Genomic DNA, 19,921 nt, shown 5'->3' on the forward strand with positions numbered 1-19,921 from the left:
ACACATAGCTTTAGTACTTATTTATAATCTAATAGCTCATCCCAAACATTGCAATAATCAAAACTCTTTAGTTTTAAATACTTTAAGTGATTTAGTCACAGCTAAGTAATACATTGGTAATACATTGTGTTGTTCTAAGTAGAAAAAGAGTTGTTTCTTTTTTTCCTTTTAAATTTGCTTTTCCAGTGCTTTATATACTTAATTTTCAAGTGAAAGTCATGAACAACAGTGTTACTTAGGATTAGTGGATAATTCTGTTCATGAATTATGAGCATATAATTGTCTGCCTTTTGAGGGGAGACTTTCTGTCAAATAGTTTAAAACAATATAAGCTGAATTCTGACTTGGGCTTTTAATTGAGAAGGATGATCCTGAAAGATTGTGAGAAGCAGAGGAGGCTGAGAGGAGAGAGAGTCATGTGGTTCTGTCACGGATTTAGGAGAGTGCTTCCACTGCTGACATGCAGTGATTTTATTTCTCATTGCTCCCATCTGTAGAAAGCTCTCACAAACTGGTATTAGGCTAATATATGTAAGAAACCCAGATAGAAAACTTTATTATATATACATTTTAAAAAAACCCAACACCAAAAACCACCCCCACCCACCCGCCTTATTACAGCTAGGAGAGACCTGTTAGTGCTAGTGGCATCAAACTTTTGTCCTGAATTGGTACACCTCAAATCCATAGAAATGCCATTTCACAAATCCTCCGGAGCCATAAAGCAGTACTCAGAAATGGCTGTAGGTTTTCTAGCTTATAACTAATTTTTCAGTATATACATGTTCCCGTATGGAAAGAAGTTATGTATAGACAGAACTACAATTTAATGTCATGTTAGAACCATATATCCCCTGTGATACCAGGTGTTGCAAGTCTGAGTTTTTCAAAATGTATCGCAATACTGAGGTCTGTGAATTCAGGACATCATGTGCACATAACATTACGTTATTTAGTTTTAGAAATATTAAAGTGTCAATAAATCCCAGCAGGATGTGTATCAGTGAGCTATTGTAATGTTACGTGTTCCATGAATCATTCAAAGCACATCAGAAGTCTGATAATGCACAGTTTGTCACAGTGTATGACAGAGAAGAATGTGTTAGTTTGAAATTATTCATTTTAATTTTCTAAAATTCTCTATTTCAGGATGTGGACAACTTCTGTTTGCACTATGAAGTGATAGAGCAGAGCAAAGATTATTTTTGTATTTCTGTTAGCGTTTTCAGTGCATCTTTTAAAAATTAATTTCAGCTTCTTTTAAGGAATCTGTGAAATGCTTGGTTCTTTTCTTCTTCCTGCCACTTCAAAGTTCCTTGTTAAACTTTCAGGAACAAAGTTAATTTAACATCCTGCTTCACCTTAACAAAACAAAGCCAGCGATCCTAAAAGATTTACGCGTTTGATGAATTGTCTTATTGCAGCCAATGATGCTACTCATGTGAGTAAACTTAAATGTATATGCAAGTGTGCAAGATCAGGGCCCAAGTCAAAAGTATTGACCAATTCATTGGATGTTTATGATAGAAAATGAGGGATGAAGTTGTGGGAGGAAAATAACCTTGTGGTTGTGGGATACTTAAGTTCTTGTGGCAAAAGAAAATTACGTAATTTGAAACTGCTATTTTTTTCTTCTAGCTGTGTCTCTTTTTCCTCATTTGCCAGCTTTGTGGCATCTTACTTGCCTGCCTCTTTTTCAGGCAGATAAGATGCATTCAAGTGTTCATCTACTCTAAAAAACTAAATTGTGAACTCTATTGCATTAAATGCCATCTGTGAAAGGTTACTGGGTGCACTGGCCCCTCTGCAGTGATCGTACTGACAGTGCTGTCTTTCCTGCCCTGTTTTACTTAGTACTGCTATTAGAACTACTTGATAATTTTAACTGAAGAAGGCTGAAATGTGAGATTTGTAATGGCTTGAAATCTATTCTTACAAGAACATCATTTAAAGTACCCTGGAAAACACTGAAGAAAGGCTGCTGGCACTGAGAGGGTATAAAAGGAAAAGCTTTCCATTGTATCTCAAGTCCAAATTTTCTTTGATACCATCCCTGTTACCCTTACCATTACCCCACCAATTTCACTGAGCACAAAGAGACAAAATGAGATTTAGTATTAACCTAATGAGATCATTGTTCACAAAGATGATTTATCAGTGGCAATAAAGCTCTAGCTGTGTACCTTCAGTTGTATCATAGCAAAGGCTCATTTAGTCAATAAACACCTTGCGTTGCAGCAAGCAGTTCACTTTTCTGTTCCGCTATGAAATAGATTTAGTAATTGGAACCTGTGTGCAATTGCCAGGCTATTGAGTAGCATCCGTATTAGGGAAAGCAACTTTACATTAAGTTAAAAGCCTTTTAGCAAACATAATATTTGAGATAGTTATTTCTTCAACCATAAACAAATGTCAATATGGAAAGCAAAATGGAACTAAGATGAGATCTCTAGTTAGAGCAGATGCCTGTAATTGTGCAGTGTAGCTATGAAGTGATGCGTGGTTTTATATACTTTTAATATCAGCATTGTTTTTTGGAAGTAAAATGCTCGTAATACTGTATTTAAAATATTGTTGCTTTTACAGCTTTTAATGATATATTTGGAACAGTTTTCTGGTCTGAATATCCACATCTATGATTAAGATAAGTAAGTATGCTCATGTCATTTACCTTAAAAAGTATATATTGCTTGTTTTGCGCTATGATAATAATTTGTATCTTTTTATAATTAGATTTTTAATACCAAAAGATTTAAATTCCTCTAATCTATTTATGCAGTAATGAGTTGTAAAAAATTGTTTTAATTATGCGCAGTGTTTTTTCTCTATAATAGGATTTAAATTAAGAATTAAGATCTTAGCAACTGTGGCTCATAGCACCACAGAAGCACTGAAAATCCTACAAGTTCTGGGACTTCTGCTAAAAGCAAAGCATACATTTTTCCCAAGTGACGAACACATCAATTTTGAAATCTATGGATAGCAGAAACTACTGGCTTTTTATAGTATGAGACCTATCACTTGTAATGTTATAGCTAAAGGTCACCTATGATCATTGTGGCTTAGGGAGTACATTTGAAACATTGCACTACGATAGCCTTAGGGAGTTTCATAGACACATTAAGGAATGCATGGACAGAAACTGAAAACAAATTCAATTAAGCATATGACTTTTTATGATTAGGCATTGCATTATTACAGCAAGGAACACTAAATCTAGTATTTCATTTAAAAAATAGAGCAAAAGATTAATGTTTCTTAGGAAGTCATTGTTTGGTTTTTCTCTGACTTTGATTTATTTAACTGTCTGAACCTGAGCAGAGCTAGTATAAAATTCTTACCAGTTAGCCCTCTGCATTTGCAAAAGTGTGAATAAATACTTAGTGTTCATAAGGGAGTGGAAATCTTTTAGGCATCTCTTGCCTGGAAAAGAGGAAGAGCAAGAACACGGGTGTGTCACTGTGTCTCTCACAATGCAACTACCTACATCCATGGGAAAATATATCTGGTGACATCTGTAGGTAGCACCATTCACACCATTCTCTTGAGTTCATTTCCTTTATATGACACAGTGTATTGTTCTTACATTTATCCCACATCTGTACACTCTTCTGTCACCTCCAGAAGGCTGGCACAATTCTGAATGAAGCCGCTTTAACTTTTAGGGAAACTTAATGTTAATTCTGTAGCGTGGACAGACAAAAGGTGTCATAAAGAATAGCTGTCGACACCATTTCAGTCAAGCATTACTCCAAGTGGTGTGAAAGGCTTTGGGAGGGGGAAACATGGGAAAAAAACCTCTCAAGTCTCTTTGAAAGGGCTTCTGGATATGTTAGTTCTATTCCTTTTCCTCTGACAACTTTGAGGCAGCTGCAGTGGTTAATTCCTCCCTTTCCTGTTGACCAAGTGCAAGCACAGTCTGTTTTTGTAGTTATTTTATCCTGTTCATGCTTGTTATCCGTACTTTTCCATGTCTGAGCTTTGTTAGTAGGCCAATTTCTTGCAAGTGTTTTGTTTTCTGATTAATGTACACCAACGTGGCGCTATTGCAATGTTTGGTAGAATGACTTATGAAGAAAGAAAATTTTCACTTTTCTTCTCTACACAAGCATTACTTGAAGCTAAACATAACTAATTAATTTTGACATGTGTTTTATCAGAGTTCTTCTTTACCAAACCTACATGTTGGCCTATACGATTTCATTCAAGTTGTTCTGACAGTTACATTTTACAGAGTGGAAAGATACAGCAAGGCTGAATGACATGCTGTATACACGTCCTTATGATGGGAGTTCCTCATGATGAATGTTTCTGTGATTCATGTTTTTATAAAGAATGCCAAAGGGATGACTATGGATATATCAGTTGTCATAGCTTGTATTTCAGTTAACAATAGTGGAGTAACTGTTTAAAAAAACAGCTATTGTACAGGAACGTTCAGTTATGTTTGCTTTGCAAGACTTCATGCAAGCATGACATGGGATGTGCTAGACATGTCTCGTGACTTTTGAATTGCTGGGGTAAAAGGTCTACTGCCAGTAAGAACAGATCTGTTGTTAATCAATCCTGTCTGCAAGCATTCCTACAGTAATATATACTATTCTGACTGAACACCTTTTTAACAGCGGTGAAAGCTTTCTTTTAGCTATATTGCTAGTCTGCAGTGCTTAGTTACATGTCAGTCTATGGAAATACATTGATGGAACTACAAAGAGATAAATTGTTCCAATATCCTGGACTTCTCAGGAGGAGGTAGAGCAGAGCGTATCGCCGTAGTGGTTGCTTCTGAGGGCTTGAGCCTGCTTCTGACACCAATGTAAGACATCAGCATGTAAGTCAGAAGTGGCTTTAGTAATACGAAAGCGGAGAAGAAGTCGTCATGTTGCATGATGCATTGAGTCAATTCAGTCAAGCTGTTAGGAACTGCTTCTCTAGATCAAATGACAGTAGAGCTATTTCTTGATAGAAAGGGATGATCGGAGTGGAACCAATGAGATAATGTCTGCAACAATACCAAACAGGGAGGCCCCTAAAGCATTCCTGTTTGTGCACTTCCTTGTATGAAGGAATTAAATTCATAGAAGTACGGATAACTTTTGTCATTACCAATAATAATAACATCATGATCCTAAAGAACCACTAGTACCAGTTACCAGTTTAGCCTGTTTCTCTGTAATAAACTGGAGAGAGCTGCCTGATTTACAAACAAGCCCAAAAGAATTTTGCTTCTGTTCTCAAAACATAATACAAACAGGATATCATGAACAACAGGAGGAAACTCTCTGTTGAACTCGTACAGGACAGCTGACAGAATAGTAATCTCAAATATGGTATCTGGCTTGTGAATCTGTTTTATTCTATCCTAATTATGCAAGAACTATGAAGCTGATTTGAAATCAGTCATTAGGCAAAGAAGTTTATTCTGATGAATACAGGAAGTTTTTCTTTTTGTTCTTTTCAAGGTATCTGTTTCCTTCCTTCCTCCAGACTCACTTCTATACTATCCCCCATTAGGACGTGATACATTAATGCATTTCTGCGAACAGATAAGAGACTATTTTTGACCACATAACCATGATGGAGTTGGTAAAAACAGAGCTACCTTGAAAATGTAATGAGAGATCAGCAATTAACTGGTGTCCAAAAAGATGAAAAATATGAAATCAACATATATTGAAAATTAGGCTATATTTAAGGAATATTTTCTTAAGCAAAGAGGGGCTGATTTTAACTCACATCAGTTCCTTAGTACAATTACTGTACATGTCTGTAAATAAACTGTGTCACTGGTGCAGGCTATTTTAATCAGCATCCACATAGAAATAAATATTCATCCTGATATTAAATAAGGTTTGAGGACACCAGTTTGAGTATCTTGCTGCCCAGAGTGAAGGCAAAGACTTAATTCTGCATATTTGATTCAGACAGCTAAGCTATGCTGCCAACACTATGTACAAGTATGTAAACTTTTGGTTTCCCACACTAACATACTGAAAGTGAGAAATGATAGTCCTGAAATCTGGAACCTAGCATCAAACTAATGAGCTGTCAGAGCATGCTGTGAAAAGGTTGTGTAATGATTAGATATTTATGCATCTATTGGTACTCAGATCTGGTTTTATTTAATAAATAGTAAAAGCAGCAATATTCTCAGCACTTTTTTAAGAAATGTGGGCAGCTGTTTTCTATAGCTGTATTGCACAACTGCATCTTTTCATCCTATACAGAGGAAGAAATTAGAAAATGCGCTCTGTACTAAATGGTAAGGATACTTTGTATGCTGCTTAAAATAATCTGATAATGATACATTGTCTGATGCAAGCTAAGAATCAGTAGTTTCTCATGCTTTCATCTGAGAATTCTTCTCTGTTAAATCAAGTAATGGATAAATGTTCAAATGCTGGTGTTCCTGAATTCCCCCCCAAGGTGATTTTTCTCATTTCTGCAGCTCACAGTTTTGCTTCTCTCCCCATCTTTCTGTTTCAATACTAAATCAAAATGTTATATTCTGTTTGATGTGAATGAAAATGTGGTGACAGATGCTGGGTGAAAAGTTCTGTAATTCATGAATTCATAATCCTCATCCAGGATCTACTACCCATGAGAACTAAAACCGAATATGTACTCTTCTATTCGGTCCTTCGAAAGACTCTTACGTTACACCGGTTCCAGGCAGGGAAAGGAATAAAGAAATGGATAATCTCGTCAGAATTTTCAATATGCTTGTACAGGGAATAGTGGATCAAGTGTTTTAAGTGAAGGAAGGAAGGAAACCTTGATTTCTTGCCAAGAGATTGAAACCTCCTGATCTCTTACCAAGCTAGTTTATTTTGCTGCCAACAGTTTCCTCACCTGAAACAGCTCCTTTTCATCTGCGAAACTAACAGCAGTGAGGGAAGCAGGCTCTGCAGAATGGCAACACTGTAAGAATCTGCTCTAGTTAACGTAGGGACTGATGCATGTTCAAATTTAGATATGGACCAGAAAACACACACAGTTCCAGGTGTGGGTTGTTCTCAGATGGTTCCTAACCAAATTTGACTTTTTTTTCTGTGTAAGTACATGAAAGTTGCTGGCTTTGCAAATGTTGATCTCCTACTGCACAAAAATTATTTAACTGCCTTTGCTGTTGAATAAAATATGACCCTGGTTTTCAGGATTCCATATATTCTGTTTTTTTAAAAAATGTTGAGATTTACTGAATTTAAGAAACTGAACTCCTTTGAAGTGAACTGAATGTATCAGTTCTGAAACTTGGCCTCCTCAAAACTGGTGAGTTAGTTATGATGCAGTTTACACTGTATCCTTAGTGTTTATACTAGTGATTTCAGAGCAATCTCTAAGCAGATGTGGAGCACAAGTTCTTAGATATTTTGCGTATCTTTTTTCAGTGAGAAGGAGAAGATGAAGATGTTTGGTAAAGTCTGAAGTCAAAGGCTGGCCATGTACGCTAATAAAGCCAAGAGCAGACGTGTGATGAAATTATCTTCTGTGTAGCAATAGAGCATAAATCCTGCGCCCCCCTTCAGCCTTTTGTCCCAATCATATTTATGCAAGGCTAATTAATTGAGGGATTAATCAGCTACAGGTATCTGTTTAGTCCTTAGTTTAGAACTAAAATAGAGGGAAAGTTTTTAATTTGAGAATTCTAAATTAAAACAATAATGGAAATTATTACTTTTGAGGGGAGGAAGTTGTAATTAGTGAGCTGTATTAGCAAACATCTTCCAGTTTTTGTGTGGATGGAGACAGGGATAATTTGTTATTCTGAGATCCATGGAACAGCCACTGCTCCAGACTGTAAACCATTGTTCTGAAATGACCAGGATCTTGACATTATCTGAAAAATAAACATTTTAAAATCAGTTTAAGACAGGATATACAGGGCTTTAAATCTTCATTTTAATCAGGAACGGCAGCAAATGCATGAATTGTGTTTTGTTCCTGCAATCTTCCGGTAACCAAAAAAATAGACTTATTCCGCAGAAGCTATTATTTTAAATGAACAATGATTTAATTTTTTTAACAATAGCAAAAGAGGAAATGCTGTCTGAATCTTTTTTTTCCCTTACAAATACATTCTAATTTATAGTAAACCAAGTGAACAATCCTCTCTTAATTTGTTTTTTTCCTTTATATAGCTAGCAGACTGCAATTAATGCTTCTACCAGCAGAACTGATAAATAAGAGGATGAAGAAATAATGTTTCAGACTTTGACATATATCTTTGGGTCATCTAGATGATATGAAAATATTTGGACTGTTTAGAAGAAATTCATTTATTTTCCAACAATAAGGGAAAAACACTTACATAGCCTACAACCGTCAAGCTAGAACTACACCATCTAACTTTACTGTGCATGCTAAGCTAACTGCAATGAAGTTTTGTGTATTCATCTCTAGAGGGATGGTTTACCTACCAATTTCTCAGTTGCTCAATGTACAATTTAAAGATTACTACATAGCCCTTTGTATAGTTTTCTGTTTCTAGAGAAAACATAAATGCTTTTGTCAACTTAAAGGGCTTTTATTTCATTAAAGAAGCAAAGCAGTGGGAGGGAGACACAGAAGGAGACACTTGAATAGCTTGAGAGCACAGTATATGTGCTCAGTAGAACTCAATTGAAAAATCTTTTTACTACAAGAGTCTCTGTGGTCACAGATGCTTATCTGTGTAATTCTAAGTGATACCCTAAGGATTTTTTTAAGGCTATTCTGCTGCTTCAAGTTCAGACAGCAGTGGTTTTATTTGCTTTGTGCTTCATGTCAACCCTTTTTAGAGCAGGAAAAAGTCTTATGAAAGAGAAAGTTAGAAAAAAAATATTTTTAACTGTACAGTAGGAAATGTCTTTAGGATTGCATGTACCCTTATGAAAAAACATAGTCCCTCTTCTCTTATTTGAGCAACAGCCATGAGCTCTAGTGAAGGAATACTTCATATTTCTAGATGCCAAAAGGATTTATTCTGAAATAAGTTGTTTAAAAACAAAACAAGAAGTGCACTGAACCCAACACTACTTGACTCAAACTGCACACAAACTTAGAAAAGTGAGTAATATGAAAGAAGGAATTTTTTAATTAATGGGAATCTTAATCAGCTAATTGTCTCTAGAAACTGATTTATTATGTATGATTTGACCCAAAAGAAGTGGAAATCATATGTCTAGGAAACAGCAGAGTATGTATGTCACAGTGACATTTTACCTTTGTTGGTATTACAGAAACCAAGTTAGAAAATAAGATATTCTAATTTTTTTCAGAGTTTACAATTCTAGTATTAAAAACAGGGAAAGTTTCTGTATGATTAACGATGGAGATCATATTTGACTATTCAAGACATCTGTTGTTGGGAATTTATTTCCTGGGTTTAGATTTTAAATGAGCCTTGCTGCATTTTTCCTGCTACTAAACTGTGCTGTTGAAGAACAACTCAAATAACAGAGGACATACTAAAATAGAAAAGAAAAAACTGCAGCTGAAGAATTATGGCTGAATTAATTTCTGGAATTAAATTTTCTCATGTCAGAAATATATATCATCATACACCTCATATCATTTTTAGCTGATTGTTATATTTACATAGTCATATATATAATTTTCATATAATGTACCATATATATATTTATCACTTTTAGCTGACAGACCCCTGAGTCACCAAAGGCTTTAAAGTAGACCTACTCAGTCTTTTTATAAAGTGAACATGCTGAAAGAAACCAAAAGCTTCCTGTTGTTAAAGTGAGATGGTATTAGCACACAAAATAGCAAACAAGAGCAAGAGTTCTTTACAGAGAAAGCTGAGGCTTATCAATGGAGTCTGATTAAAAGGTTTGCAAATAACCTCCTGCCCAGTGTGCCTTACAGGATGAAACCCTCTACTCAATTTTGCCTTCCATTTCGGCAACTTTCAGCAGCCTCCTAATCTGTATGTAATTTACACAGCTCCCCGTTAGGTTCCTATAGAAACACCCTTATTTCTAGGTCTGGTTCTGAGCCTTTTCCCTGCTGCAAGTAAACCCTTCTGTTCATTTCAGCTTTCCTGCCTGCTATTCCCTGCTTGCTGTGCCTCTGCCTGCCCTCCCCACCCTCTGCTCCAGAGCTGCTTCTCCAGAAAGGTCAGTGCTTCTCCAGGCAGCTCCCCTCTCCTCAGAAGGCTGCAACCAGAATAAGGGAAAGGGTAGTCTGCCACTCTGCTCTCTATACCATTCAGATAATATATACAGGTAGAATGTATGCATAAACCAGAAACAAATTAGTAAAAAAAATACAATTTTGTCCCATCATTAACTCTTCACTGTTATTTTTCCACCTGCATGTTAATCACAGGATAAGAAATCTGCCCCAAATGTAATTAAAATGGAAAGAGGATGATGATAAAAATAGTAGAATACTCACAGCTTTGTAAATAAATGCAATGCAGGAAATTCAAATTAAATGATGATTTTTGCACAAAGATACAAACTTTTTCAAAGTTAACAGCTGAGAATTGCAAATGAGGTTTTGTGTCTTTCCACTATAGAAATGGCACTAATGGCAAAACCTGAATCCCTACTGGCTTCCCCTAAATCCAGAATTCCTTAGGTCTGTGTTCAAGAACACTGTTTAACAATAATTACTGATAGTTCCTTATGCCACATAAACAATTCCTCCTCCTATCTAAAGATGGAGTTTCCAATTTGTGGCATATTTGTCTCCCAGTTTACTTAAGGGTATGTATATATAGATCAGTGTATGTAGATAAGATGAACTGGGTTTGTATCTTGGTAATTTGAATTCTTAATGATTAAGTGAAGAGGCCGAATTTAATATAAAAATTTGAAATTAAGCCTCCTTCTAAGAATGTTTTAAAATACAGAATGCGTATTTACAAGACGTATACTATAGCTGCCCTACCTAGACTTCTCTGTGGGTATTGACGTAATGACTTAGGATACTAACAAAAAGTCTGCCCTCACTGAGATCATCTCAACCACTTGACAATTACCAAAGGGGAGGGAACAGATATAATTGTATTTCATGGTCAAACTTAAGGCAGATGTTTAGTATTTCCTGGTGTAGTATTTATTTGAACACTGTTTTGGGCAATATATAATGGATTTGAGAAATCTGCTGTATAGCATACATTGTGTTAAGAATGTGAATTCATTGCCTGCTGTCCTCCGAAACAACCTATGCAAATAACCATTTCCTCTTCAGTGACTTCAGTGCTTTAAATGTGATTACCTCTGTATTTCTCTGCTATAGTTACACTGGGCAACAGCCGTCATTCCTCTCAAGTATTGGTTAATAACCTTTAATAAACTTGCTAATAACCTTTTTCTGTGTGCCAAATTTCAGTAGTCCAACTTGACATGAAGTGCAAGGATAGTAGCTTTAGAGCAGCCTTAACACTATAGGTGTGTTCAATGCAGTGACCAACTAAGCTTAGTATGTGTTTAAATGCTAAGAACACAGCACTAGTCTTCATAGCACATATGACGTAGAGTTCCTTCATCAGCTTCATAAATCATCTTCCACACAGGGAAACTGCACTGTGATTTCTGCCAGAAATCACAACCAGATTTGCTCCTTAGGATGACTGTAAGTACTTTGTTTTGTTCATATTATGGAATTATTCAAAAAAATCCATTTCTGTGGCCCCAAATTTGTTAACAAATAGATGTGTTAGATATAATCAATATGTCTTCAGACTGAATGTTAGGATGTGCAATTATGTTTGCACAAATCTACATAGATGGGCTTTTATTATAAATGATCTTGTCTTTCTTCTGTTAGCAAACAATTTAGCAAATAAATAAAAAATGAAGATTGATGGTATTATAACAACAAAGTACCCATTATAATTACAGCAGCAGAGAACTGCAATAAAAAGGACATAGAACTTTTCAGTCTATTTTTTAATACTCAGGGGGGTTTTGTAGTTTAAGATTTTATTTTCTCATAGGCTCTGTGATTATAACAGACCACATTTTGACAGGGTTTTCTTTCAGTTTTTCAGTGTACTAAATCCTGCGCCATTCCTGTATGGGAAGTATACCATTCCTGTATGGGTAGTATCTCCTCCTGCACAGAGGAACAGCATGGGGAGAAGACACAGCAGTTTTACTTATTATGTGAGCACTTGAGTGTGGATTTTTGTTGTTTTTGTCTGCAGTATGAATCAGAAAAAAACTTTCCCTGAGCCACTATGTATTTAAAAATCTGTATTTTACCATCATCTGGTAGTAACCGCTGTTGCCCTTAAAGTATATAGAGATCAGTTAAATGTACTGGTTTAAGTATAGTTTTCTTTCAAAGGATTGCATCTGGCAGTAGGACATAGAATGAACATTCTTAGATTGTATTATGATTAGGGAGCAATGGAAAGGGAGGCCTGTTGTATATGCTTGTTCAAATGTGAGAGAAATTGGAAAATACGATTTAAAAATGATTTAAAACCTTTATTGGTGGCACTTTTGGGAAAATCCAGTAGCATCTACTGGGAATGAAACCTGCAGGAGCCCGCAGAATCAAAAGAAATGGGCATATGGATCCTATGTAGCTCTGATCCTCTTTTATATTATTCCTATAGTATTTGTTTATAAAACTATATTATAGACTACAAAGTGTATCTACTGCTCTTTCAAAACCACAGATAGTTAAAAATCAACAAAAATCAGTTGCAAAGAGGTTATAATTTTGTTTAAAATGATTTAATGATTTGCTGTAAGGGTAGTATAATCTTACAAAAAATGCTGTAAATAAGTCAGACCAAAAATAGAGTAATGGTGGAATTCCCACACATTCAGACTAGAAAAAAATGCTGAGTGTCATTTTCCGTTTTCAAAAGTTCTCTTTTTTTCCAACTTCCTCTTTCAAAATCATATAAATAAACAGATTGACTGCGTAGCATAAAAAGTTGACATTATCTCAATTTGTAAGCCTTGTGACTTTGTGTGGGCATTGCACAATTGTACTTACTACAGGGATACTCCCTACAAATGAATCTACCAAGAACAGATGGATGTAGGACTTCACTGAAAAAATGCTGAGCATCTTCAGTGTCATTTGTGGTTAATGAGATGAAGGTGGTTAGCCTTTTAACAAATCTAGCTCTCATAAAGTGGCAGAAATATTCACAAAGAGTTAGTAAATAGCCTCAGATGAATATATTAGTCAAGAGCTGTTCCTGTATACCAGCTGGTTAAATATTTTTATAGCTTCATTTTGATGCCACCATCACTAAGGTGTATGTATGTAACACACTGTTTGGATTAGGAAGTAAAATGAAACATACCCAAAACAAGTAGGTTACAATATATTTTTTTAACAGTTGAAGGGGAACTACATGGCAATGGTTTATATAATACAGTGAACTTTCTGCTAAACAGTACATAAAAGCTAGCTTGCTGTAATTTTTTTTTTAGCTAATGTATGCTCAGAAGGACTAATAATAGGCCTTATGAGTCACAAGCATTCATTAAGTAAGCCACCAGAGTTTTAAAACATAACAGTTGAGATCTAGTCTGTTTGAAGTGAACCAGTAAATTAATATGCTTTAAAAAACAGTGACTCTTTCAAAAACACTATGATAATATGCTTCTAAATATTTAAGATCCTTTATTCTATGCAAAACCAGCATGTTAATTACTGGATTAGCAAAAATGTCTTTCAAGACCAAACTTGAACCCATCTTCTAGGTTTTGAAACGCATTTGGAATGCTTCACTCCCTCATGATGGTCCCAAGGGAAAATGTGTTAGTCTCACCCGTGTTTGTTTACTCAAGAAGGCACAGTTTAGGCATAGCATTTGGTTTTCAGTGAAGAGCTGCTTTTTACTTTAGTTATCCAGCTGGCTTGATGCGGGTACAATTAAATCAAATGATTTGTTCAAGATCACTAAGGGAGTCAGTGACTCGACTGGGAGAAGAAAGTTGGACTGGGAAAACTGAAAATACTAGTTCCCATCACAGAACAATTTCTTAGTAGCATTTAAGTAAATTAGAGGGGCAACCTATTGTATTTGAGAGTCATCTGCACAAACTGCCAGCATTGTATAGACTAAATTTACATCGGTAGGGAAACGTAGACACAGAAGGAAAACTGAATGAAAAAAAAATTAACACTTTCATGTGATAGATATCTAAACAGACATACCAGATAAAGACCAGGAAAATTTAAATGAAAATTTGTCTTCCAAAGCTTTTTGGTTTTGTAGGTATCACTTTTAGGGGAAAACTTTGGCTGTATAATGAGTCTTTCTTGCTTGCCTTTAGTCATTTATTAACCAACCTATACGAACTGTAATTCTAGGATTTTTCTAATTTACAGGTGTTCAAAGTTCCTTTGTCGTTCTTTTTTGCTTAATTATCTTTTCCCATTCTTTAACAACCTCGAGACACGTCAGTACTATCATGAGACCATCATGTTGGTATGATACCACCACTTTTATCAATAAGATTAGATTACTGCAAAAGACTTTTGCCTGTTGCATGCATTGATTAGTGATTAGAGTAATAAGTTGTCATCTTCTATAGTAACAGAAGGCAATGATATATGCACATTGGTTTATAATTGGCATCAAAAAAATTCGGTGGTAAAGGAATAGTGAAATCTAGCATTTTCTAATGTAGTTTTAGGAGCAGGACATGGTGCTCCAGGCAAGGACAGAGACTCCTGCAATTGCTTTCTACCCTCTCCTTCCAAACCCTACCTCACTTCTCCAGGCCTTTCATTCCCTGCAACATCAATTTTTCAACAGTTTTCTGTCTTCATAGACTCTTTATTTCAGCCTCAGTCTCCTGGCTTAGCCAGTGCTGGCTTTCTCTTTGGCTTGCTGCCTCAGTCCCCTGCTGAACTCAGGATGTGGTTCTGCCAACCTAATTGTGGGCTGCTACTGAAAGGGGTAGTCCTGTTCCTCCTACTGTCTGCCCTGGTCTCCCTTGTGAGCCGAGTCAGGGAACTAAACTTGGATGATTCATTTTCTTTCAGTTCAGCTCTCTGAATCAGGTCATCATGGGGTAGAATGAACACCAATGCTAAAAATCACAACCAGGGTTGGAAGGGACAGCAGGGACCATCTCTTTCAGCAGCACTTCACAATTAACGCAAGTTTCATCATTAAACTTCATTTTCAGCCCCAAACGCCTCACCCTGCCATTCCTGTTCTTCATGTTCACTCTTTAGCCCCTCTTCCTAATGGCTTCTCATTTGCCCTTGCCCTTTCTGCTCCCATCCCAGAGTTACCCATCAGCTAATGCCAGCTGGCTTGCCCAGCTCCTTTTTCTGCCTTAGTCCTTGTACTTCACTGGTCTCTCATAGACAGACCTTGTCAGTAACAGTGCCTGTGGTCCCTCACTCAATTGCTGTTTGCAAAGTATTAGTTCAAAATGGGAGAAAAATGCTTCAGCAATTAAGACAGATACCTTATTTTTATAAACTCTTCTCAAACCAGCTTTAATTAAGAAGCCCTTTTACTTGTCCATGAAAAAATTCTGAAACTTAACTCTGACTGCATGTGTTATAAAATGGATAAAACTCCTAAGAGTTATGAAGTAAAATTCCTACAAATTGAGCTTTCCTCACTTCAAGTCCTTTGTATTAAAAATAAGCAGTAAAATAGTTTTCAACAATAGTTAGAGGCTCTTTTTCCTACTGTAAACAAATGCTGAATATCTGGGCAAAAGTCTCCTCTGCGTAATGCAAGTCAACTCCCATTGACTTAACAGGAGTTGTCGTGCTATATATGAGAGCAGAATCTTGTCTCTGTGAATAAAGGAGTTTTTTCAAGAGTGAGGGGGCTCTGCACAATGAATGCATTTTTACCAGCCCTTTCTGATTCATTGGCAAACTACCAAATGCAAGAACTGTTTCTGTAGTCTTTCTACTCTCACAATGACAGACATTTTCTTTTTCATTTTTAGTGGGAAGTCTTTTGTATTTTTTTTTCTCATGAAAATGTGTGTCTTTATGTTTCTTGGTATTTTGTACAATGAAGTAGAAAGTATTTCTCGGTCCTAATATTTTTTAAGTTGGTCCTTCCTGAGTTTATCATGTATCTTCTAATTCCAGTTTAAAACTTAGCTGAGGATAAAGAAGCAGATTTGAGTCTAACTTACTCATACATCTCTTGCAATTCAAAAGCTGCTTTGAAACTAGACTGGGCAGACCCCTATGGAAGTTACAGAAGCCCCAGGGAGCTATCGAAGTGGTGCCAAAATTGTGTCTTGCTGTGGTCCACCCTAGACGCAAACTAGAAAAGAAGGGGGTGGCTTTCTAGTCTTCAGGAATCCTCCAATGGGCCAAAGTGAAATTCCCTTTAGCAACACAAGAGAAATTTAGCTTGTGCTAAAGAACTGCCCTCTGTAGAGTTTCTGTACTGTAAACTACAGCAATCTTGCTTCCTATCATATTTTATTTTTTTCCCCCAGAGTTCTGCGTGACAGTTTTTAAAAAGAACATAGCAGGTATCTTTATACAATTAATATTTTAAAATTTTGGAATTTTTTGTGTTGTATGGTTTACATTTTTATCATCATTATCCATTATTTTCTTGATAGTGAGTCAAGGTGGTTTACTTCCTGTTGTGCTTTGGAAAACACATATTACCAGTTACACCATTACAAAGATCAGCCATGCAGATAAAACTGCCTTTCCAGAGAAACAGGAAATTGTAAACTGAGGACCATTGCTAGTGCTGAATGGTCTGTGAGGCGATGAGCCCAAACCTGACAATCGTCAGACACCCATGTTCAGAACTACCAGTGTCACTCATTTCTCTCTGTGGGACCAACTCAAATATTTCAGTAACCATCTGACCAAACATGAGCAAAACCCCTGTGGACAGCAGTGACAATTGGTCTTGCTTTCTGGACGGTGTCTGCAAGTAGAGAATACTGCTTCTGACCCAGAACGTTGCATTGCAATGTTGTTAGCAAAGTCTTGCTGCCTATCTGCACACAACTGGATTTCTTCCAAAGCTGAATTAAAGCTTGTCTTTAAGAAGTATATCTAATCTCATGTTTAAAACCCAAGCAAAGGTGTACCTGCTGTCTCTCCTGACACAAACTATTTAAATATTTAATTGCCCTTACAGTCAGGAAATGTCAACATTAGGTTTGTCTAGCTACAGTTTCCAGCAAACGGATACCATGGCCTTTGTCAGCAGGGTTGAAAAGGTCATACTATCAAGATCTCTTTTCTATATTTAGAGATATATATACTTTGAATATACCTATTCCAAGTAATCCAGTCTCTTGTCAGGTTTTTTCTTTCATAAGCTGAATAAGCTGAAACGTGGAAGCTTCATATTGTAAGTTAGCTTGTTTTCTGCTCCCTGGATCATTTTTCATACTCTTTGAACTATCACAAATATTTCCATTTTCCTGCTAGTGTAAATATCAGAAGTGGGTGCAGGGTTTTTTGTAGCGTTTCTTCACCAATGTGCGCGCAGAGATCTTCTTTCTAGAAGAGAATTTTTTATGCACACTAGATTGCATTAGTTCTTTTTACCACAGCATTGCCTGTGCTTTGCTGAACAAATGAACACACCGATCTTTCTATCCTTTCTAAGTATTATCACCAAAGACTTTATACAACCACCTAGACTGCTAACACAAAATACCTTCAGCTTAGGAATCAGCATCCTGAAGGATGCCACTAGAAACACATCAACTCATTGATGTCTTGCCACTGACAATTACATTTTGAAATGTCAGTGAGCCAGTTTTTAGTCTGGTTATTTCTGTGTAAATAAGGTGTTTTGAATCAAAATATCTTGTGGCACTAAATCAATAGCTTGGAGAAATCAAAGTTTAAAATGGGAGTGCAATTAGTTTTATCAGCTGAACACTTAATTATTTAAAAAAGATGTTTGTTCCTACTCATCAGGGCCCTGAGTGCACTAATAGGCCTTAATTGCCCTGACCAGTCTGACTTGACCCTCACCCCCCCATGGCCCCAGAGCCCCATTTCACTCCACCCGGCGCCACCAGAGGTGTGCTGGGCTCCGGCCCCAGCTGTGCCTGTGCTGGGCCATGGGCCCTGCCGATCTGGACCCTGACTCCAGGGCTGATGGCCTGGCCTGGCCTCAGACCTGGGTTCTTGTCTGCCCCCCCGCTGCCCCCCAGGTCTGCCCCGTTCCCTGGCTGGGGGCAGTGGGACGGGCCCTGGCTGCGATGTCCTGCCCTGCTGCACCCACCCCGTGGGGTCCCCTGTGGCTCCCAGCCCCCAGGGAGCCGCTGGCCTGCGCTGCGCCCTGACGCTGTCTTGCATAAAAGATAACGCAGGTCTGGAAGGGATGTAGGCTGTCAGACACTGCACCGTGCAGCTAATCGTATAGCAGATCATGCTGTCGCCATTCATTACTTTTTATTAACAAAGACTGGAATATGGATGGACCTTTCCATTATTTTACCTGGGATCAGTGTCTAGTTAATGGGTTTGTAAGTCCATGAGAAAAATATTTACCCTTTGGCATCTCAGAAACAGTTTTTTTCAGTGGGGACGAGGATCCACCACTCCATCCAAGTCAGGGTGGGCTGCATGAGACTGCTGATTTTGAAGATGAGTATAATAGTTGTTATAGTCAAACTGAGCCTTTGAACTCACTGGAGCAGAGCACAAAAAGATTCCTGTGTTTTATGATGAGCAGACAAGAGTTTCAGTGGTTGCTGGATAATACTAGTTCCTCTAATATTTTGGTTTACATTTTCTTTAATGTTTTTTAAATATGAATATATTTAAATGTTGAAATTTCATTGCATAATGTAGGGCATGGTCATTCCTTAGAGGCAATCTGTTTTTTTATCTGTATTAACTCCCTCAGTCTTTGCATCTAGTAAACTTTAATGTTACTGAATCAATATGGTGCCCCATCCAAAAAGATGGCTATAGGCACATTTTGCTGACATATTATTCCTTAAGAGTGCAGGATACCCTATTTGAATAAACTGGGGAAAATAATTCAGCAAAGCAGTTGTTAGAATGGAATGACATTCAGTCTTTTGCTTGGTGACATTTAGAAGAAAAAAGAAAAATGGAGATGGCTTATTTTTGGCCTGAAATGGGATATATTAGCTGATCAGTGTGACACGGAGTAAGTAATGAGTGATGTGTTATTTTCTGCTGTTGTTTTACAGCAAATAGAATGATTTAGATGATGTACTATAACAGAAGACAAGAGACTATTGGAGTCAGACATTCAGGAGGCAAATAGGTTTATTCTATTTTATGTTTTACATTTACTGTTTTCTGGCATGAATAATACTGCAACCATCATAAAGATTTAAACTAACCATGCTGATAAATACTTAATTCCTCTTGTTTAAGACTTCTCTTATATTATTGCTCTTACATTTTTAAGATGTAGTCTGTCTTAGCTTTTTCACTCGGGTTTGATCTCTGTCTTATTGACTGCCTGTTTTAAGAAGTACTTTGATGTAGTAGCTCTCCTGTTACACTTGACTTTTGCGAAGTCTCTAATTAATGGTCCATTATTTACACTGCCTGAGCAATATATGAGGGAGAATACATTTGAGCTGACGCACAAGACTGAGTGATGGGGCTGGTGGTGTACAGTGGCTGGCACTGCTCTGTTTAGTATCAGGGAAAGAGGGAATTTAAGGGGGTAAGCTCTTGATCCATGCCAGAGAGTAAATGGAGTCTGTTCCTCTGCTGTCAGCTGAGAGATGGAGAATGATTTTTTTTTTTTTTGTGCTATTCTTACTTTGACCTTTAGGAGTGCGATAGCAAATGAGTTTTTGAGGTCTTATGCTCAAAGAAGTCATATAATCAGTACCCCTTCTGTAGCATTTTTACACATACGTGTTCTTTTGCCAAGGGTTCCAGGATGGTGGCGCAATTAAAGGGGAGTTCAGAGATGGGAATTACACTTGCTAACCTTTCTGTCTTCTGGTATTTTTCTAATATAGTTGTGCTTCAGTAA

This window comes from Gymnogyps californianus, chromosome 10 (genome assembly GCF_018139145.2).
Source record: "Gymnogyps californianus isolate 813 chromosome 10, ASM1813914v2, whole genome shotgun sequence".
In the NCBI taxonomy this organism is placed as follows: Eukaryota; Metazoa; Chordata; class Aves; order Accipitriformes; family Cathartidae; genus Gymnogyps; species Gymnogyps californianus.